This window comes from Salvelinus sp. IW2-2015, unplaced genomic scaffold (assembly GCF_002910315.2).
Source record: "Salvelinus sp. IW2-2015 unplaced genomic scaffold, ASM291031v2 Un_scaffold3455, whole genome shotgun sequence".
Taxonomy (NCBI): Eukaryota; Metazoa; Chordata; class Actinopteri; order Salmoniformes; family Salmonidae; genus Salvelinus; species Salvelinus sp. IW2-2015.
In genome coordinates, this window is record NW_019944735.1 from 632 (window position 1) to 12,830 (window position 12,199).

At 41.1% G+C, this 12,199-nt stretch overlaps 1 pseudogene; it reads right to left on the reverse strand.

Annotated features, from left to right (window-relative positions):
* Positions 1 to 4,650: 4,650 nt before the first annotated feature.
* Positions 4,651 to 12,199, reverse strand: part of LOC112075897 (transcription factor AP-2-delta-like) — a 45,676-nt pseudogene continuing 38,127 nt past the window's right edge.

Consider the following 12,199-nt stretch of genomic DNA (forward strand, 5'->3'; position numbering starts at 1 on the left):
AGACCAGAGAGCTGTGTAAGGACATCAGGGAAATAAAATTGTAGACATGCACAAGGCTGGAGGGGCCGTACAGGACAATAGGCAAGCAGCTTGGTGAGAAGGCAACCAACTGTTGGCGAATTATTAGAAAATGAAGAAGTTCAAGATGACGGTCAATCACCTCGGCTCTGGGCCATGCAGATCTCACCTTCGTGGGGCAAATCAATGATCATGGAGGAAGGTGAGGGATCAGCCCAGAACCTACACCGGCAGGAACCTGTCAATGACCTGGGGAAGGAGAGGCTGGGACACAGTGCTCAAGAGAAAACCATTTAGTAACAGCAGCTGAGCCGTCATGGATTAAAATCCTGCAGACGCACGCCAGGGCCCCCTGCTCCAGGCCAGCGTATGTCCAGGCCCGGTTTGGAAAGTTTGCCACGTGACCGAGCTGGATGATCCAGAGGAGGAATGGGAGAAGGTCATTTTGGTCTGTGACACATAAATTGTGAGCTTTTTGGTCTAACCTTCCACTCACCGTGTTGGAGGAAGAAGAAGGAATGAGATACAACCTCCAAGATATACCAATCGCAACCGTGGAAGCATGGAGGGTGTTATAACATCATTCTTTGGGATGCTTTTGCAAAGGGACATGGACGATGGCATTGCGTATGTGAGTTGATTGTTATTTGTATGGATGGCCATGTATCGCGAGATCTTGCCAAAACCTCCTTCCGTCAGTAGAGCATTGTAAGATGGTGTGGCTGGCTCTTCCAGCACTGACATACTGAATCCGAATCACACAGCCAGGCAACTAAGGAGTGGCTCCGTCAATTGAAGCATCTCAAGTCCTGGATGGCCTAGCCAGTCTCCACCTGAACCAATAGCAAATCTTTGGAGGGAGTTGAAAGTCCGATTGCTCAGCGACAGCCCGAAACCTGAAGGATCGGAGCGGTCTGTATGGAGAGTGGCCAAAATCCTGCTGCAGTTGTGTGCCAAAACCGGGCAAGAAACTCAGGAAATCATTATGATCTCTGTAATTGCAAACAAAGGTTCTGTACAAATATTAAGTCTCTTCGAATGTATAAATCTTTGTCATTCAATAAAATTGCAAATTATACTTAAATAATCATACAATGGTTTCTGGAGTTTTTTGTTTTAGATTTCCGTCTCTCACAATTGAAAGTGTAGCCTATGATAAATTAAACAGACTCTACTTTGATGCTTTGTAAGTAGGAAAACTGCATAAATTCGGCAGTGTATCAAATACTTGTTCTCCCACTGTTAGGATTCTGCGTTGTCCAGATGGGTTAGGGCAGTGTGCAGTGTGGTTGCGATTGCGTCGGTCTGTGGACCTATTGGTTCGGGATGCAAATTGGAGTGGGTTAGGGTGTCAGGTAGGGTGGGTGATATGGTCCTTGACTAGTCTCTCAAAGCACTTTCATGATGACGGAAGTGATGCTACGGGGCGGTAGTCGTTTAGCTCAGTTACCTTAGCTTTCTTGGGAAGGAACAATGGTGCCCTCTTGAAGCATGTGGGAACATCAGACTGGGATAAGGCTGATTGAATATGTCCGTAAACACACCAGCCAGCTGGTCTGCGCATGCTCTGAGGACCGCTGGGAATGCCGTCTGGCTGCAGCCTTGCGAGGGTAACACGTTTAAATGTTTTACTCACTCTCGCTGCAGTGAAGGAGAGCCCGCAGGTTTTGGTAGCGGGCCTTGTCAGTGGCACTGTATTGTCCTCAAAGCGAGCAAAAAGTTATTTAGTCTGTCTGGGAGCAAACATCCTGGTCTGCAACGGGGCTGGTTTTCTTTTTGTAATCCGTGATTGACTGTAGACCCTGCCACATACCTCTTGTGTCTGAGCCGTTGAATTGCGACTCTACTTTGTCTCTATACTGGCACTTAGCTTGTTTGATTGCCTTGTGGAGGGAATAAGCTAAACTGTGTATTTCGGTCATGTTCGGTCGCATTTGCTATTCTGGTTAAAAGCAGTGGTTCGCGCTTTCCAGTTTTCGCGCGAATGCTGCCACAAATCCAAGGTTTCTGGTTTGGGATGTTTTAATCGTTGCGTGGGATAACGTCTCGATGCACTTTCTACCATGAATCGCTCACGGAATTAACGTATTTCGTCAATGTTGGTTGTTGACGCAAATCGGAACATATCCCAATCCAACGGTGATCGAACAGTCTTGAAGCGTGGGAATCAAGATTGGTCCGGAACCAGCGTTTGAGCTGACCTGGAAGCGGAAGCTTCTTGTTCGTTTCTGTTTGTAGCCGGAAGCAACAAAATGGGGTCCCGTGGTCAGCTTTCCGAAAGGAGGGCGGGGGACGGCCCTGTATATGCGTCACGGAGAGTTAGAATAAAATGATCCAGGGTTTACCACCCTCTGGTTGCGCAATCGATATGCTGATAGAATTTTAGGGACGTTTTTGTTTCAGATTAGCCTTCGTTAAAATCCCCAGCTCAATGAAGCAGCCTCAGGATGTGTGGTTTCCAGTTTACATAGTTTCCAGTTTATAAAGTCAGAGTTGTACCTTACTGACTTATGACACACCAAACACAATGAGGTTTTCCAAATTAACAAGGACTAAATATCTATTAGGTAGAAAATGCTATCCTATCTATCTATCTACAGTGCCTTCAAAAGTATCAACCGGCCTCCGGGTGGCGCAAGTGGTCTAGGGCCACTGCAATCGCAAGCGCTATCTGCGCCACAGAGTCTCTGGTTCGGGCGCCCCAGGCCTCAGCCGGCCGCGACCGGGAGGTCCGTGGGGCGTGGCACAATTGGCCTAGCGTCGTCCCGGGTTAGGGAGGGTTGGCCGGTAGGGATTCTGCTCGATCGCGCTCAGCGACTCCTGTGCCGGGCCGGGCGCAGTGCGTGCTAAGACGGGGGGCCAGGTGCCATGTTTTCCTCGACACAGTGGTGCGGCTGCTCCGGGTTGGAGGCGCACTGAGCTCAAAGAAGCAGCTGCGGCTTGGTTGTTGGCTTCGGAGGACGGCAATGCTTTCCGAACTAGCTCTCCGACCCGTACGGGAGTGTAGCGATGAGACAAGATAGTAATTACTAGCGATTGATACCGATTGACGAAAATGGGAGAGAAGGGTAAAAAAAAAATAATATATAATAAAATATAAAAAAGTATTCAACCCCTTGACTTTTCCACATTTTGTTACTTACAGCCTTATTCTAATATGGACTAAATAAATAAAAAAATCCTCCACAATCTACTCACCAATACCCCATACTGACAAAGTGAAACAGTTTCTGGAGACATTTTGCAGATTAAAAAAATGAATAAACAGAAATCCTTGACTGGATCCACCTGTGTAAATTCAATGGATTGGACATGATTTGAAAGACACACACCTGTCAATATAAGGTCCCACAGTTGACAGTGCATGTCAGAGCAAAAAACCAAGCCATGAGGTTGAAGGAATTGTCCATAGAGCTCTGAGACAGGATTGTGTCGAGGCACAGATCTGGGGAGGGTACCAAAAAAAATGTCATGTGGCATTGAAAGTTCCAAGAATATAGTGCCTCCATCATTCTTAAATGGAAGAAGTTCGGAACCACCAAGACTCTTCCTAGAGCTGGCCACCCGGCCAAACTGAGCAATCGGGGAGAAGGCCCTGGTCAGGAGGTGACAAAGAACCCGATGGTCACTCTGACAGAGCTCTAGAGTTCTTCGTGGAGATGGAAGAACCTTCCAGAAGACAACCATCTCCACAGCAATCCACCAATCAGGGGCTTTATGGTAGAGTGGCCAGACGGAAGCCACTCCTCAGTAAAAGGCACATGATTCTCTGGTCTGATGAAACCAAGATTGAACTCTTTGGCCTGATTGCCAAGCGTCACGTCTGGAGGAAACCTGGCACCATCCCTACGGTGAAGCATGGTGGTGGCAGCATSCTGTGGAGATGTTTTGCAGCAGCATGGACTGGGAGAYTAGTCAAGATTGAGGAAAAGATAAACAGAGGAAAGTATAGAGCAATCATTGATGAAAACCTTCTCAAGAGCGCTCAGGACCTCAGACTGGAGCAAAGGTTCACCTTCCAACAGGACAACGACCCTAAGCACACAGCCAAGACAACGCAAGAGTGGCTTCCGGACAAGTCTCTGAATGTCCTTGATTGGCCCAGCCAGAGCCTGGATTTGAACCCGATTGAACATCTCTGGAGAAACCTGAAAAAAGCTTTACAGCAACGCTCTCCATCCAACCTGACAGAGCTTGAGAGGATCTGCAGAGAAGAATGGGAGAACCTTCCCATATACAGGTRTGTCAAGCTTGTAGCGTCATACCCAAGAAGACTCAAGGCTGTAATTGCTGCCAAAGGTGCATCAACAAAGTGCTGACTAAAGGGTCTGAATACTTTAAGTAAATGTCATATTTCATTTAATTTTTTTTAATTAGCAAAAATCGCTTTATCTAGCTTTCTCCTGGGGAACTGCTGTCAGGTCTTCATTCTTCATGTTTGTCCTTTTCAGAAGTTCTTCCGATGAGTATTCAATCAACTGTTTATATTCTAACAGAGGKATTCACATCCAGGATCTGTTATTATACGATACCTCAACATATTCTTGYATATTTTGTTGTATGCAATTATGTGCGTGTGTGTKTATTGGTTGATTGATTGATTGACCCACACACTACACAGGAACTAGTAGGAAGGAACATGTATCAATAGTTTTTATTGAACACAGGTAATTTAGAAGGTATGGTTTTAACATACAGTATATGTAATTCAAAGCCTACAAGAAAAGTTATTTAAATATTTATATATATATCTATACAAATGTTTATGAAGGGTCAAAGAGCTTGTATCGTAATTGTAGTTCTGGGGAGTGTACAAAGATAGACATGCACAACAAAATGTTTCCATGGCAACTGAATAGTCACCTTTACAAAAATCTCAGTCTCAGAAATCTGGACTCGCAGGCACGCACGCACAGGCACACACACAAGCACAAGCACAGGCACATGAACACACACACACACACACACTCTCCCCAACATAGTGAACCCAGTCTCACACTCTCCCCAACATAGTGAACCCAGTCTCACACTCTCCCCAACATAGTGAAYCCAGTCTCACACTCTCACCAACATAGTGAACCCAGTCTCACACTCTCACCAACATAGTGAACCCAGTCTCACACTCTCACCAACATAGTGAACCCAGTCTCTTGGTTCTAAAACGGTAAACATAATAATGGCATTAATTGCACTGTTCAGGTGGAGACTAGAGGGAGAACGTACTGTGTGWATGTGTGCGTATGTGTGTACATGTGTACCCCGCTCCTCTCCCGTTGACTCCCAGATGGCGCTGACCAGAAGTCCCTACTTCCTGTTGTTCAGAATGAATAAATGTCTCTGTCAGTCTCCACAGAGATGAGTTCCTCCTCCCAGGGATCACACACAGGCACGTACACTGCACAGGGAAAGGGCTACTCTGTCTTTTCAGCTTTGCCGTCTTTATTGAGCAGCTCGCTGGTTTTCCGGACAGTTCCGGTCTTGTCCGTCTCCTGACCAGAGGTTTTCCCAGGGTTCCCGGTGGCAGAATGTTTATCCAGGAAGTTGAGCATCTCACTTAGAACGGTCTGGAAGGTGCTGAGAGCCGCACACACTGCCGGAGTCCCGAATCCATGGGTGATCAGACTGGAGAACACAAACACATGAAGACATAAATATACACTACAAATATACACTTATATACATTATATATACACTATATACACACTATATATACACTACACAGTGCATTCAGAAAATTTTCAGACCACTTCCCATTTTCCACATTTTATTACGTTACGACCTTATTCTAAAATGTATTAAATAMAWWTTTCTCCTCAATCTACACACAATAGCCCATAATGACACAGCAAAAACAAATKTTTAGATTTTTTTTGCAAATGTATTAAAAATCWAAAARATWAATTCTTATTTACATAAGTATCCAGACCCTTTGCTATGAGACTCAAAATTGAGCTCAGGTGCATCCCGTTTCCATTGATCGTCCTTAAGATGTTTCTACAACTTGGTTGGAGTCCACCTGTGGTAAATTAAATTGATTGGACATGATTTGGAAATGCACACATATATAAGGTCCCACAGTTGACAGTGCATGTCAGAGCAAAAACCAAGCCATGTGGTCGAAGGAATTGTCTGTAGAGCTCCGAGACAGGATTGTGTCAAGGCACATCTGGAGAAGGGTACCAAAAAAAAAATGCTGCATTGACTGTCCCCAAGAACACAGTGGCCTCCATTATATTTAAATGTAAAATGTTTGGAACCGCTAAGACTGTTCCTAGAGCTGGCCGTCAGGGAGGCGACCAAGAACCCGATGTTCACTCTGACAGAGCTCCAGAGTTCCTTTGTGGCGATGGGAGAACCTTCCAGAAAGACAACCATCTCTGCAGCACTCCACCAATAAGGACCTTATGGTAGAGGGGCCAGACGGAAGCCACTCCTCAGTAAAAGGCACATGATAGCAAGCTTGGAGTTTGCCAAAAGGCTCCTAAAGGACTCTCAGACCATTTGAAACAAGTTTCTCTATCAGAGTGACCATCGGGTTCTTGGTCACCTTCCTGACCAAGGCCCTTCTACTCCTCTAGGAAGAGTCTTGGTGGTTCCAAACTTCTTCCATTTAAGAATGATGGAGGCCACTGTGTTCTTGGGGACCTTCAACGCTGAAGAAATGTTTTGGTACCCTTCCCCAGATGTTTGCCTCGACACAATCCTGTCTCGGAGCCCTACGGACAATTCTTTCGACCTCATGGCTTGGTTTTTGCTCTGACATGCACTGTCAACTGTGGTACCTTATATAGACAGTTGTGTGCCTTTCCAGATCGTGTCTAATCATTGTAATTTTCCACACGTGGACTCCATTCAAGTTGTAGAAACATCTCAAGGATGWTCAATGGAAACAGGATGCACATGAGCTCAATTTCGAGTCTCATAGCAAAGGATCTGAATACTGATGTAATAAAGGTAATTGTGTTTTTTACTTTCAATACATTTGCAAAAATTTCTTCCATCCTGTTTTCGCTTTGTCATTATGGGGTACTGTGTGTAGATTGATGAGGATGTTTTTTTATTTAATCTATTTTAGAATAAGGCCTGAATACTTTCCGAATGCCCTGTACACTATACAGACAAAATTTACATTATATAGACACAATATACACTATATAGACATTATAAATATACTATATAGACACAATATACACTATATAGACATTATAAATACACTACAGACATTATAAATATACTATACAGACACTACAGATATACAGTACCAGTCAAAAGTTTGGACACACCTACTGATTCAAGGGTTTTTCTTTATTTGTACTATTTTCTACATTGCAGAATAATAGTGAAGACATAAACTATGAAATGACACATATGGAATCATGTAGTAACTAAAAAAGTGTTGATGAAATCAAAATATATTTTACATTATTCAATGTAACCACCGTTTGCTATGATGACAGCTTTGCACACTCTTGCCAATCTCTAAACCAGCTTCACCTAGAATGCTTTTCCACCAGTCTTGAAGGAGTTCCCACATATGCTGAGCACTTGTTGGCTGCTTTTCCTCCCTGCGGTCCAACTCATCCCAACCCATCTCAATTGGGTTGAGGTCAGGTGATTGTGGAGGCCAGGTCATCTGATACAGCACTCTCTYCTTGGTCAAATATCCCTTACACAGCCTGGAGGTGTGTTGAGTCATTGTCCTGTTGAAAAACAAATGATAGTCCCACTAAGCGAAAACCAGATGGGATGGCGTATCACGGCTTGAATTCTAAATACATCACAGACAGTGTCATCATTAAAGCACCGGCACACCATCATACCTCCTCCGTGCTTCACGTGGGAACCAAACATGTGGAGATCATCCGTTCACCTACTCTGTATCTCACAATGACGGTTGGAAACAGAAATCTYAAGTTTGAACTCATCAGACCAAAGAACAGATTTCCACAGGTCTAATGTCCGTTGCTCGTGTTTCTTGTCCCAAGCAAGTCTCTTCTTCTTATTGGTGTCCTTTAGCAGTGGTTTCTTTGCAGCAATTTGACCATGAAGGCCTGATTCACGCTGTTTCCTCTGAACAGTTGATNAAGAAATGTTTTGGTACCCTTCCCCAGATGTTTGCCTCGACACAATCCTGTCTCGGAGCCCTACGGACAATTCTTTCGACCTCATGGCTTGGTTTTTGCTCTGACATGCACTGTCAACTGTGGTACCTTATATAGACAGTTGTGTGCCTTTCCAGATCGTGTCTAATCATTGTAATTTTCCACACGTGGACTCCATTCAAGTTGTAGAAACATCTCAAGGATGWTCAATGGAAACAGGATGCACATGAGCTCAATTTCGAGTCTCATAGCAAAGGATCTGAATACTGATGTAATAAAGGTAATTGTGTTTTTTACTTTCAATACATTTGCAAAAATTTCTTCCATCCTGTTTTCGCTTTGTCATTATGGGGTACTGTGTGTAGATTGATGAGGATGTTTTTTTATTTAATCTATTTTAGAATAAGGCCTGAATACTTTCCGAATGCCCTGTACACTATACAGACAAAATTTACATTATATAGACACAATATACACTATATAGACATTATAAATATACTATATAGACACAATATACACTATATAGACATTATAAATACACTACAGACATTATAAATATACTATACAGACACTACAGATATACAGTACCAGTCAAAAGTTTGGACACACCTACTGATTCAAGGGTTTTTCTTTATTTGTACTATTTTCTACATTGCAGAATAATAGTGAAGACATAAACTATGAAATGACACATATGGAATCATGTAGTAACTAAAAAAGTGTTGATGAAATCAAAATATATTTTACATTATTCAATGTAACCACCGTTTGCTATGATGACAGCTTTGCACACTCTTGCCAATCTCTAAACCAGCTTCACCTAGAATGCTTTTCCACCAGTCTTGAAGGAGTTCCCACATATGCTGAGCACTTGTTGGCTGCTTTTCCTCCCTGCGGTCCAACTCATCCCAACCCATCTCAATTGGGTTGAGGTCAGGTGATTGTGGAGGCCAGGTCATCTGATACAGCACTCTCTYCTTGGTCAAATATCCCTTACACAGCCTGGAGGTGTGTTGAGTCATTGTCCTGTTGAAAAACAAATGATAGTCCCACTAAGCGAAAACCAGATGGGATGGCGTATCACGGCTTGAATTCTAAATACATCACAGACAGTGTCATCATTAAAGCACCGGCACACCATCATACCTCCTCCGTGCTTCACGTGGGAACCAAACATGTGGAGATCATCCGTTCACCTACTCTGTATCTCACAATGACGGTTGGAAACAGAAATCTYAAGTTTGAACTCATCAGACCAAAGAACAGATTTCCACAGGTCTAATGTCCGTTGCTCGTGTTTCTTGTCCCAAGCAAGTCTCTTCTTCTTATTGGTGTCCTTTAGCAGTGGTTTCTTTGCAGCAATTTGACCATGAAGGCCTGATTCACGCTGTTTCCTCTGAACAGTTGATATTGAGATGTATCCGTTACTTGAATTCTGTGAAGCATTTATTTGTGCTGCGTTCTGAAGTGCAGTTAACTCTAATAAATGTATCCTCTGCAGCAGAGGTAACTCTGGGTCTTCCTTTCCTGTGGCGGTCCTCATGAAAGCCAGTTTCATCATAACGCTTGATGGTTTTACGACTGCACATGAAGAAACTCTCAAATTTCTTGAAATGTTCCATATTGACTGATCTTCATGTCTTAAAGTAATGATGGACTGTCGTTTCTCTGCTTATTTGAGCTGTTCTTGCCATAATATGGACTTGGTCTTTTACCAAATAGGGTTATATTCTGTATACCCCCCTGCCTTGTCACAACACAACCGATTGGCTCAAACGCATCAAGAAGGAAAACATTGTTAACTTTTAACAAGGCACACCTTTTAATTGAAATGCATTCCAGGTGAAAAGTAGCCACTCTTTGCCTTGATGAAAGCTTTGCACACTAGTCACCTGGAATGCATTTCAATTAACAGGTGTGTCTTGTTAAAAGTTCATTTGTGGAATTATTTCCTTCTTAATGCGTTTGAGCCAATCAGTTGTGTTGTGACAAGGTAGGGGTGATATACAGAAGATAGCCCTATTTGACAAAAGACCAAGTCCATATTATGGCAAGAACAGCTCAAATAAGCAAAGAGAAATGACAGTCCATCATTACTTTAAGACAAGAAGGCCAGTCAATCCGGAAAATGTCAAGAACATTGAAAGTTTCTTCAAGTGCAATAGCAAAAAACATCAAGCACAATGATGAAACTGGCTCTCATGATGACCGCCACAGGAAAGGAAGACCCAGAGTTACCCCTGTTGTTGAGGATAGGTTCATTAGAGTTACCAGTCTCAGAAATTGCAGGCCAAATAAAAGTAACGGACACATCTCAACATCAACTATTCAGAGGAGACTGCGTGAATCAGGCCTTCATGGCCGAATTGCTGCAAAGAAACCACTTATGACACTATTACCCACATCTACTGATATAATATTACACTATATAACACTATATAGGATATATGGACACTATAGTATACACTATAATACACTATATAGAACTATATGGACACATACCACTCTACTGAATATATATACACCGATATAACAATATATATAGACTATAAGTTCTGACACTTACTACACTCTTACTGTATGTATAAAAACTATAATGGACACTAAAGGTATTTGACAAATATAATCATACACTATACAACTTCTACTGTGGATATATATACACAATTATATAGGGAACACTAATATACAACTATTATCTTATGGACACTTATATAACACACTAATATACACTTATATCAGGACTATATGGTAAACACCTATATAAACAACTGTAAATATACACTTTCTGTATATATAATATCACTAGACTATGAGACTATACCTACTGTAATACACTTAAAACTATTATAGACTATATGGACCATTACATAACACTCATTGAAATGAATATACACTCTACTTTATATAACACACTATAATAACTTATTAGGACTACTTATGGACACATATACACTCTACTGTATATATACACTGATATGAAACACTATATAGACTATTATGGACACTATATATATACACACTATATACACTATATAGACAGATTATGGTACACTATTAGACACTATACATCTACTGTATATTATACACGATATAAACAATACTATAGACACTATATGGACACGATATAACTTAAATAATACTGACAACGTTAATGACACCTATATAACTTATATGATATGGACATATATACAACACTATACACACTCTACTAAATGGCCATAATAACTACACTCTTATTGTATAAACAGCAATAAACATTAATATAGGGAATTATGGAACATAATATGTACACACTAAATAACAACTATATAGACTATAATATGCGACACTATATAGACACTATATCACTCTATGTATATATACACGATATAAACACGTATATAGACTTATGGACACATATATATCAACACATATATACAACATATAGACTTAATATGGAAAATATATAGACATATTAACACTACTACTGCTATAATATACAGATATAAACACATATATAGAAACTTATGGACACAAATATATATACCACTATAATTACAAAACATATATAGAAACTTAATGGACACTATAATGACACTATACCACTTGCTACTGTAGTATATTAACAGCTATAAACATACTTATAGCAATAGACTATCATGGGACATAATAATTATACACTAATATACACTAATCTACTGTATTGATATATTATACACTATAATAAACACTAATATAGGACTATATTGGACACTATAATATACACAACTATTTGATACACTTATAGGGAACTATATGGACACATAATTATAGACACTATACACTCTTACTGTGGAAACCTATATATACAACATATATAAACACTATATAGACTATATGGCCACTATACTATACACCACTTAATATTACACTTATAAGACATATAATGACACAATATAATGGACACTATTACACTCTACCAAATGAATATATATTAAACTATATGGACTACTATATAGAGATATATGGACACTATTATACACTATGAACACTCTCTGTCATAGTAGTATTACATATATAAACACTATATAAGGACTATATGGACCACTACTATATAC